Source organism: Schistocerca nitens, chromosome 4 (assembly GCF_023898315.1).
Source record: "Schistocerca nitens isolate TAMUIC-IGC-003100 chromosome 4, iqSchNite1.1, whole genome shotgun sequence".
In the NCBI taxonomy this organism is placed as follows: Eukaryota; Metazoa; Arthropoda; class Insecta; order Orthoptera; family Acrididae; genus Schistocerca; species Schistocerca nitens.
In genome coordinates, this window is record NC_064617.1 from 441,287,884 (window position 1) to 441,297,827 (window position 9,944).

Sequence of the window (9,944 nt, forward strand, 5' to 3'; positions counted from 1 at the left end):
ACGCACTGTCTGCTCTAGCCGCCTTCATAACCGATATTCATTCTTCACTGAGGTGGCCACTCGCTATTCACAGGTCCAAAATACGATTTGATGCTCGATGGTGACTTTAGCTCGACACAAGGGCCCGCTGAGTAACTCCCACAGCATTTATCTACTACTAAATGTCTACATGGATATTCTGCAAATCACATTTAAGCGCCTGGCAGAGTAGATATTTAGACTCCATTCCATCACTCTTGTTTTGCTTTATTGTCCCTTAGGCGATATCCCTGAAAGACCTCCAAAATGTTAGCGTGAATTTCGGGTTCAGTTTGTTTGCCCGAATGTCCGAAAATGTGCCGAGACAAGCACTACTATCATTTTAAGCAACGACTTTAAGAAACAGGGAACATTTATTAGAATAGGGGCCGAACGTAAATCAATTTCTTGTGAATGTCTGTTTCTTCGACTAATCGATTGAACAACCTCCCAGTACTTATTACTGACATTTCGTAACTGGAAACATAAATGACTTTTAATATTGCACTGCAGTTGGTTTAAAAAACCTCATCTGCTATTTGTATAACTCTAGCGCGAAACATCTCATCTTCTTGTAAGATTCACATCCTTCATTACCATCTATTATGAGAGGTTTAAGGGAATTGTTTACCTTAGTAGTGAAGAAACTGAATTGAAAATTGAAGTCACATTAAAACTGTTGTATATTTATTTCGAATTTTGTTGTTAATTTACATCAGAAAACCCGAGACTAGCTTCAAGGTGAGGTGTTTCACACTTGTACAAGCATATAAGTGTGATGCTGCCCTTAGGTAATAAAGAAAAGTGCAGAGAATGCCAGTGGACTCTTCTGAATATGCAGCTGCTCGCTTAAGGCCAGTCACAAGCATTGATGTGGCTGTTCCAGACGAGTCCTGCAGCACAGTTCTGGTGAATGGCTACGCCGTTGCTGCATTCCCAGAAGCCGTTTGGGTCAAACACGTCAGCGTAGTAGATGGGCGTGGACCCGTCGTGGGCTGGACACGGGGGGGCAGCCAACGTCAGGGTTGCCAACGCACAGAGAGCGAGCAGGATAGCCAGCACTGCAACAATCGACAGCAGAAAGATATTTGATGTGCCAAAACAACATTACATGCAGAATGTAGCACATGCTATTCTCAAAAAAGAAAAGAAAACCACTTCGCATGTATTTGTTTGTTGTGAATTTTCATCACAGGGAATATGTAAGGTTATAATTTGAAACTTCACCAGCAGGATCATTGAAGATGGAAAACGTGTTGAGTTTTATAATAATGCCTAGATCATCGACTTCTGTTCATAGGAACCAGTATATCATTCAACAGTTACGTAATACGAAAATTGAACAAAAGCGAAATAGGTGACCAGATTAAAGTGCTGCTATAATCTAGAGGTTCGAGTACTTCTGGATATTTGCTGAAGTACCAGAACAGAACACTGGTTAATGACAAATTTTCGCATGGAAGACTACTGAGTAATGTTTCTGTCTACTGTTATATCTTTGTTTCCTTTCCTAGAGGGCTCATAACCGTTTTCATTATCAATGAAAATTTTGGATTTGTTTAATTGTTCTCAAGTCTGAGCCATAATAATTGATGAGGGTCTCTCTCTCCTTCAGTGCTATTATTTGGATTGGGATCTTAACATAGAGAATACAGAACTGAGCACGTGGAGACACAGGTCACAATAAAGCCTTTAAACATGGCTAACAGCAATAACCGTAAATAAATTTTCAATATATAAAGTATACAGCCAATCGGTTGCATAAATTTAACATAAAAGCCTTGACCCCGTTTCGAGACCAGTAACGGTATCTTGTGCAGAAGGAAGTCACCTATGATGTCATAAACATATTATAAATTAACCGTCTAAAATGTCGAACAATAGGAAATATGGAATAGTAAAAATTATTTTACGGGTAGAACTGGGCGCTAGTAGCCTGATAAACGCACAACTGTATGAAATACGCAGCTGTTACAGTAACACATCAGCTTGATACATATTTAGATGTTTTAGACAAAGTAAATTGTATGTGGCATAAAAAACGAGCTGTATAAAAGTTACGCAAGGTATAAAATAACTTTTATAAGAATTAGTACGACAATATGTAGCAAAAATTAATGAAATGGTTCATCACAAATACGTGCTGAGGCTGAGAATAAAGAACGTACTGTAGCAGGATATTTATCAAGATGTTACAATAAGCAAAAAGAGGGAAAATACGTTTTAGATAAATCTTCGAAACAGAATGTGGCACACAGTGCTGTCTGGTGTACAATTAGTAAGGAAGTATAGAGTCCACAAAGGAGAAAGAGAAACAATGATTCCGATATTGAAGTGAATGGAAATATGAACCAAAGCCTCTAGTAGTAGAGAACAATAGCCTAAATGCGTTGAAGAATCTTTTGTTTCGTAACAGTAGTTGTTAGTTTAAGATGGAAAATCATTATTGACTATATGTCTAAACATTTGAAGTTCTTCGAGACTTCACATGTCCACGTTTTCTTCTCTCTATGTAGAATCATTATTTCGTCTACTCCTTTTCGATTGTGACCAGATATTAATATGTGCTCTCTGAAGTAGAGTTATGAATATTCGTACCTTGCTTCTGCAGCAATTATTGCTTATACATTATGCTGAAAGCTCTACAGGTCTGTCCGATATAATACAACGGGCAACCGTCGCAAGTAATTTTGTAAACTCCAGAGCCTCGCGAAGATTCATTTGACCTTTTTTTAAATTGTGGATTAAATTTTTTTGTAAACTGTTATTTGTGGAAACAAAAACCTTGCAGCCACATTTTTTAAATAATGGACGTTGAATCCTATGTGATAAAATACCTAACTAATGTATTTAAATAAATTTTTCTGTATCAGTATCTTCATTCATAACGTTACCGAGAGTAGTGATCCTTTTTTTGGTTTTCGTTTCGAACATTTTCTACTGTGTTAATTTTGTTGTTAGGCTTAATCCGAATTTCAGTTCTCTAAACTATTTCGAAACGTAGAGATTTAGAATGTCACGAACAACTGCCGCCACTTGATAAGGCCGAACATAACCATTTCCAATGACAGGTTCAGTTGGACCAGAGGACGCATGCAAAAACAGCCCACACCGCTATGGAACCACCACCAGCTTCCACAGTGTCTTGTTAACAACTTGGGTCCATGGCTTCATGGGATCTGCGCCACATTCGAACCCTACCACCGGTCGTTATCAAATGAAATAGGATGTCATGTGACCAGACCACGTTTTTCCAGTCGTCTAGGGCCTAAGTGATATGGTTACGAGCCCAGGAGAAGTGGTGCAGGCGATAATAACTTTATCTTGGAACTGGTTGACTGGAAAATGCCTGACATGGCGTAGAAACAGTAACTTTATCTTGGAACAGATAACAAGGTGTTTTGCATCAAGGCGCACTCAATTTCTGATACTGCTGCAGACGTCGGTCGTCTGCCGTTGTATCCCATTAACGGCAAATTTCACAGCATTGTCGTAAAGGATACATTAGCCGTACGTCCCATATTGATTTCTGCTGTTATTTCACGCAGTGTTTATTGCTTGTTAGCACTGACAACTCTATGCAAACGCCGCTGATTTCGGTCATTGAGTGAAGGCCGTCGGCCACTGCGTTGTTCGTTATGAGAGGCAATGCCTAAATTTTGTATTCTCGGCACACTCTTGACACTGTAGATTTCAGAACAGTGAATTCTCTAACGATTGTCGGAATGGAATGTCCCGTTGCTCGTAGCTCCCACTACCATTCCGCGTTCAAAGTCCGTTAACTCCCGTGGTGCAGCTATAACCACGCCGGCAACCTTTTCACAGGAATCACTTGATTACAAATGGGAGCTCTGCCAGTGCACTTCCCTTTTATACTCTGTGCACGCGATACTATCGCCACCTGTACATGTGCATATCGCTATCCCATTACTTCTTTCATGTTAGTGTAGTCGTTGTGCCCTAATAGTAAGACATGTAGATTATTGTTAACCGATAAAAAATAGTGCAACTCCTGCACAATATTTCAGATTTTCCGATGATGAGGATTTTCCGATGATCAGTTCAGCTGCTGTAATCCAGTTTATTATTTGACTGTAAAAGTGAAAGCACAAGTGTCATTAGTTTCCAGGTAGGGGTTTGGTGCAATAAAAAAAGAAAGTAGAGGTTCAGTTCAAACTGCGGGCACAAAACGCTTATAAAAATCATGTTACCTGCCATTAGGTAGTCGGGCAGAAAAGATACCATGGAGTAACCGAGTCTGGCTGCTCATTTACTTACAACGAAACATAAGGTGCCAACTTTGACATCTAATGTGAGGTTGCTGCATAAATGCGAGAAGGGCAGGTTCCTCATTCTCCTAGAAGAGCTGCAGATCTTTTGCCATCAGAAGAATGCCGACTGAAACCTGATTAATGATCGGGTAGTTATGAAAAATGCAGTGTTCTGGGAATTGTTTGAAAACTTGTTGTTAAGAAACAGTATAAGGTTTGACCCAGGGGGAACAAAGTAGTTTATTATTATCATTACTATTATTATTATTATTGAGTTTCGATTCCCCCCAAAGGGGGCGGGCTGGCAGCAGCTTAGTACACCGCTCTTCAGCCTACAGAATGTGTTTTAAAAAGATGAAGATAATAAATAATAAAAGCAAGCGATAAAATCGGTGACTTAAATGGTAAAATGGCGGAGAATTGTGGAACTTAAAACATAAAACAAAGGATTAATGATGCTGATAAAATACATACAAAGCAGACTGGTAAAATAATAGACAGACAATTAAAAAAACACGGCGACAGTCTGGTTTCTGTTCGCAAGAGATATAAAATTCACACCCAGCGACAGCATGGTTTCTGTTCGCAACACTTTGGAAAGACGAACAACACTGAACATTCACTTGAACACTGCACTAAAAAATTGACACAAATATGACATACCACAGCTGAGGGAAGAAGGGGGAACCTGGACAGATGATGGGAAAGGAAAAGGGGGAAGGAGAGGAAAAAACGAAGTGAGGGGGAGGGGGAAAGGAGCTGATGGAGGACGAGGACCCATAAGAGGGGGAGTGGGTGCTTGGCAGATGTGACAGGGACTGGGGAGAGGCAGAGGAGGGGTATACAAAAGGACTCGGGGGAGGGGGAGAGAGGAGGCAGAGAGAGGTTAGGTGGGGATAAAACAGGATGGAAGGGGGGAAGAGGGAGCCTGGGGAAAGGACAGAGGAAAGAAGGGGGGGTGAGGATCAGAGTTGATAGGAGGGATAAATGGAGGGAGAGAGGGCATCATCTGGGAGGGGGAGTTGACGGAAGCCACCTTGGGAAAGGAGATGAAGGGTGTAGAGATGGAGGGTAGGGGGGAGAAAACAGTGAAGGCGCGGCAGAGGGCGGGGATTAGAGAGGAGAGGAGCAACCAGGGGTTGAGGGGGATCAAGGCTGCCGGAGGTGTAGAGTATGTGGATATGTTCGAGGAATAGGAGCAGATGGGGAAAGGAATGAGGTCATAGAGGATCCTCGTGGGGGACGGGAGGCATTTACAGAAGGTGAGGCGGAGTGCATGGCACTCGAGAATCTGGAGGAATTTATAGAATTTGGGGGGGGGGGGCAGATATCCAGGCGGGAAATAGTTTCTGCCGTCTTGCCAATATGTAGCAACCATTAGCGTAATGCTGTACGAGTATGATGGTTATAACATTGAACCTACAGAAATTTTTCTTTGTTAGTTTAGATGTGTGTACATTGCTAACAACAGCAATTCAGTGTATTGTTTTTATTGTGTTTATAAGTAAAAACTGTTTGAAGTGACAGAGAGACTAGTGTCCTCTACATCTGTAACAGAGTGCCAAGTCACACCAACCATCCATCTTGCTGACATTTGGCGCCATCTACGAACTATTCAGTAAATAAGAGGATTAACATACCTGTCATGATATTTAAATAAAGAGAAAAAATAATATAAAGATAAAAACATTTAAATCAGATCAATTCCAATAGTTACATAGAGCATGTGCCTCCTTGTGTCTTGTAAATAAATTAAAAAAAAGTTTTTGCCCATCTGACGTTACATACATGTTTAAAGAATAAAACAACTGACTCAAAAGGAGTGAACCTGGAAATTTTCTTATATTTTTTATGTTTACAGGCAAGTGTGGAAATAAGTCGGACACCAATGTAAAGAATTTTATTTATGTTTTATTTTATGTAATTCCCATGCAAATTTGAAGTTTTTTACTTCCTTTAAATGTTATATATTACGTAGTTCACATAGAGGGCGCCATACAACCAATCGATGTGTTCTCCACACAGCCTACCTTCTTTATACAGTTGTATTCAAAGAACTGTGACTGAGGCCCGAACAACACGGAACTGACATGCATCGAGACTAGAAAATAGTGGTATTTTATCTAACGTATAAGCCATGTAGGAGTTGTAACTTTTTATTGTATCGCCTGACCATATACTTCTTGTATTTTTTAGCACTGCTAATGGCTAGGCACTAGCCAAAATCTGGATTTGCCAAATAAAGTCTGCAAAAAAAAAAAAAAAAGGACGACTGATTGCTGCGCTCTGTAATTTATAAAGCTGATAAAAATTCTCATTTTACTTTAGCTCAAAATCTGCTGAACTGCTAACGTGTTTAGCGTGTTTCAGGAAAAACGAAGATGTTTTTAACTACGTTAGAATGAGAATTAATTCTGTCAGGAACTTGTCTGAAGAAATGACAATGAGGATACTTTAGAAGATACCAAACTTCAGATGTTTTCTGCAATGAACTTAAGCGCATGGAGGTATAATAAGGGGAGACAGCATTACAGACTTAGGCTCTACATTGTTTTGAAGCCGATGCCGCCTTGTTAGTAGCGCATAAACAGTCCCCTATTTACAACTGCTTCTTGTTCTTAATATCTCTCATGGTCACGCACCGTTGCTTTAAGCAGTAAATATTACAGAGCTTTCATGAATAACACGGCTTCGGGAAGGCAATTTAAGATGTTTTTATAGTCTTAAAAGGCATATTTGGTCCAGTAGTACGACGCATCTGGCCTCGTTAATGTAACTTTGTTGCACTTTTAGAATATCCAAAAGGCGAAGTATGTGATGTGAAGAGGCTGCTTTCACAATCGAGCATTTTCCTTAATATGAATTGAAGAAACATGTTCCGTTCATGTTCTCTTCCAGAAGATAACATATTTTGTTTTGTCAGAACGGTTTACATTATTTCAGTTTCACAGTATTCAGCCAAAGCGCTCTTCGAGTTACACTGTTACGAAATCTAATGTCAGATTACAGAAATAAAACCACTACAGTAAATGTAACCGGCGCTTCTAAAATTCTTGTATATAAGAGAAAATATCGCTTGATCGAGACCACTTTTGAGTGAAATGAGATATCTTTACACTTTATTATCAGAAAAGCTAGTACACCTGTAAATGATGCAAGATAGCATTTTTTTTTATCAAAACACTTCTACCAGAAGTTAATGTTTGGAGCTACTACAACGGCGGACGTCGGCTTCAAATTTTTGACATCATGACACCTCCGTGATTCAGCGACATGACCCAGCTATTATTTGCGTATCTTTAACGTCCTTGAAACGTTTTCTCTATGAATCACCACGGTAATTCATTAATTAAAGTAGAAAATGTTCATGGTTAACAAAAAAGGCAGTCTAGCAACCAAAGGACAGCAATTTTTAAAACATTGGTATGCATATTACCTTTGTGTTCTTTTAGCTATAACACATTTACCATCTAATGTGATCTTTTTATTTAATCTCTTATCAACAATTTTTCTTTGAACTATATTCATCCGTAACTTAATATTGGTGCGAAATTCACTTTGATAAGTGCCTCAACGTTAGCTTTCCTGCTCAGAATCCTTACTGTGGTATGTCTACTACGTGAAGTTCACAATGAACCCTCTGCCAGGCACTTTATTGGGAATAGCAGAGTAATCACGTAGATGCACGTAGATGTAGTTGCAATAACACATTCCATGTAAATGAGTTCATGAAACGGTTCCTCTTCTTCAGACCAAAATAACATTCTTCGATCAAATAGTGGTCTTCGTTTATTTAAAGCAATTACTTATACTAACACACACAGTATCAGTGGGTTTACTAGTTAAAGTTAACTGCTTGTTGCGTTTCCTTAGACGATTTTGATGCTGGCAGTCACTTACTGTGTACCATGATTATAACTGTATATTTATTCTGGTGGTAATAACATATATCTGATATATTTTTAAAAGAGAAGATGAAACTATAAGAAGTACGATATGGAAAGGACACTAGAAGGTTAATCATTTTTAAAGGAGCAAGAAACATTAGGTTGCAGCTGAAATAGCCATCTCGAAAATACAGGGAACTCGGAAATCCAATGAAGAAAATAAACAACTTCTATCATTATGAAAAATTGGTTGTGTCAACAGTGGGAAAGCAGAAGAGTCAACGTTTCTGAAAGTGTAAACAGTGCTTTCCCCGAAAGAGAAAAATATACAATACAACAGAGTGAGACGATACAATCGTTAGTTCTCTAGATTTGAAGACGTCACTGCGTCGATATTCCTTTGTGATCATCATCTTCACCGATGGTTGTTTTCAAACATTCTTGAGTAAATATACCACGAACGTATGTTTTCCTTCCTGGTGTGCTTGAATAAGTACTTTTTGTGTAGTGACCTCTCTATGATTCAGGCATTTAAGTACCGAGCGAGGTGGCGCAGTGGATAGCACACTGGACTCGCATTCGGGAGGACGACTGTTCAAACCAGCGTCCGGCCATCCTGGTTTAGGTTTCTATGATTTCCCTAAACCACTTCAGGCAAATGCCGGGTTTGTTCCTTTGAAAGGGCAAGGCCGATTTCCTTCCCCATCCTCCTCTAATCCGATGGGACCGATTACCTCGCTGTTTTGTCGCCTCTGCCAGAGCAACACATCAGCCAGGCATTGAAGTTTAATCTTCCCGTCCACTTCTGAAAGGAAATGTGTTGCCAGATTGGGACTTTACTGTGTACATAAGAGGGTGCAAAGTATAGATTTGGACAAAAACAGAGAACTACTCGATAACGTTATACAGACAGAAAGCAAGGCGAGCCGGTTGGGTGGCCGAGCGGTTCTAGGAGCTACAGTCTGGAACCGCGCAACCGCTACGGTCGCAGGTTCGAATCCTGCCTCGGGAATGGATGTGTGTGATGTCCTTAGGTTAGTTAGGTTTAAGTAGTTCTAAGTTCTAGGGGACTGATGACCTTAGAAGTTAAGTCCCATACTGCTCAGACCAATTTGAACCATTTGAAAGCAAGGCGAGTGTCAACAAAGACAATATTTACGGCAAGTGAAGCAGCCTAGTTAATGAAAAACAGTAAGGGAATGTGGAGATTCGTAACCATTCATGTCAACCAGTAAACTGTGGAACTCATTTCACCTACGACTGCGAAGTACTCACAAGCGGATCTTAGAAATATCGCTTTCCTTTCTCGCAAGCGAAATATCGCTTACAAATAGTTCTTCTGGGATAATAATAGCTTTCAGCTACGCGTTCAAGTTGATCTCTCTATTTAAAACGCAACTGAAAGCATATACTCACCCTTCATTTTCAGAAGTTCGTACCACGTCCGTGTAAATGTGAACAGGTAGTGTACGTCTGGAAACGGCTCGGCTCATATATGTATGAAGGGACAATACTTAGCCTTGAACGGAGAACAGTCACACAGATGTTCTCGCAATGTCCAACGACAGCTGTGTTCACACAGGTTTTATGCAGTAGGAGTCGTGACTTACGTAACTACTAGGAGCTCAGCAATATTTTTTGAAACTAGTGCTTCTGTTCTGAATAGGGAGTGTTGTGTATTTGTATAAATAATTGTCTATGTTCCCTTGGGATTCTCTTGCTTTGGATAAAGCTGAATGTGCCTCTGTGCGATAGGTGTGAATATGTG

General features: G+C 39.9%; 1 long non-coding RNA gene across 1 annotated transcript; it reads right to left on the minus strand.

Annotated features, from left to right (window-relative positions):
• Positions 1-683: 683 nt before the first annotated feature.
• Positions 684-9,728, minus strand: LOC126253476 (uncharacterized). The gene is made up of 2 exons (XR_007545966.1): positions 9,593-9,728; positions 684-1,079 (listed from the first exon to the last, which is right to left on the minus strand). It is a non-coding gene; the product is annotated as an uncharacterized LOC126253476 (long non-coding RNA).
• Positions 9,729-9,944: the final 216 nt, after the last annotated feature.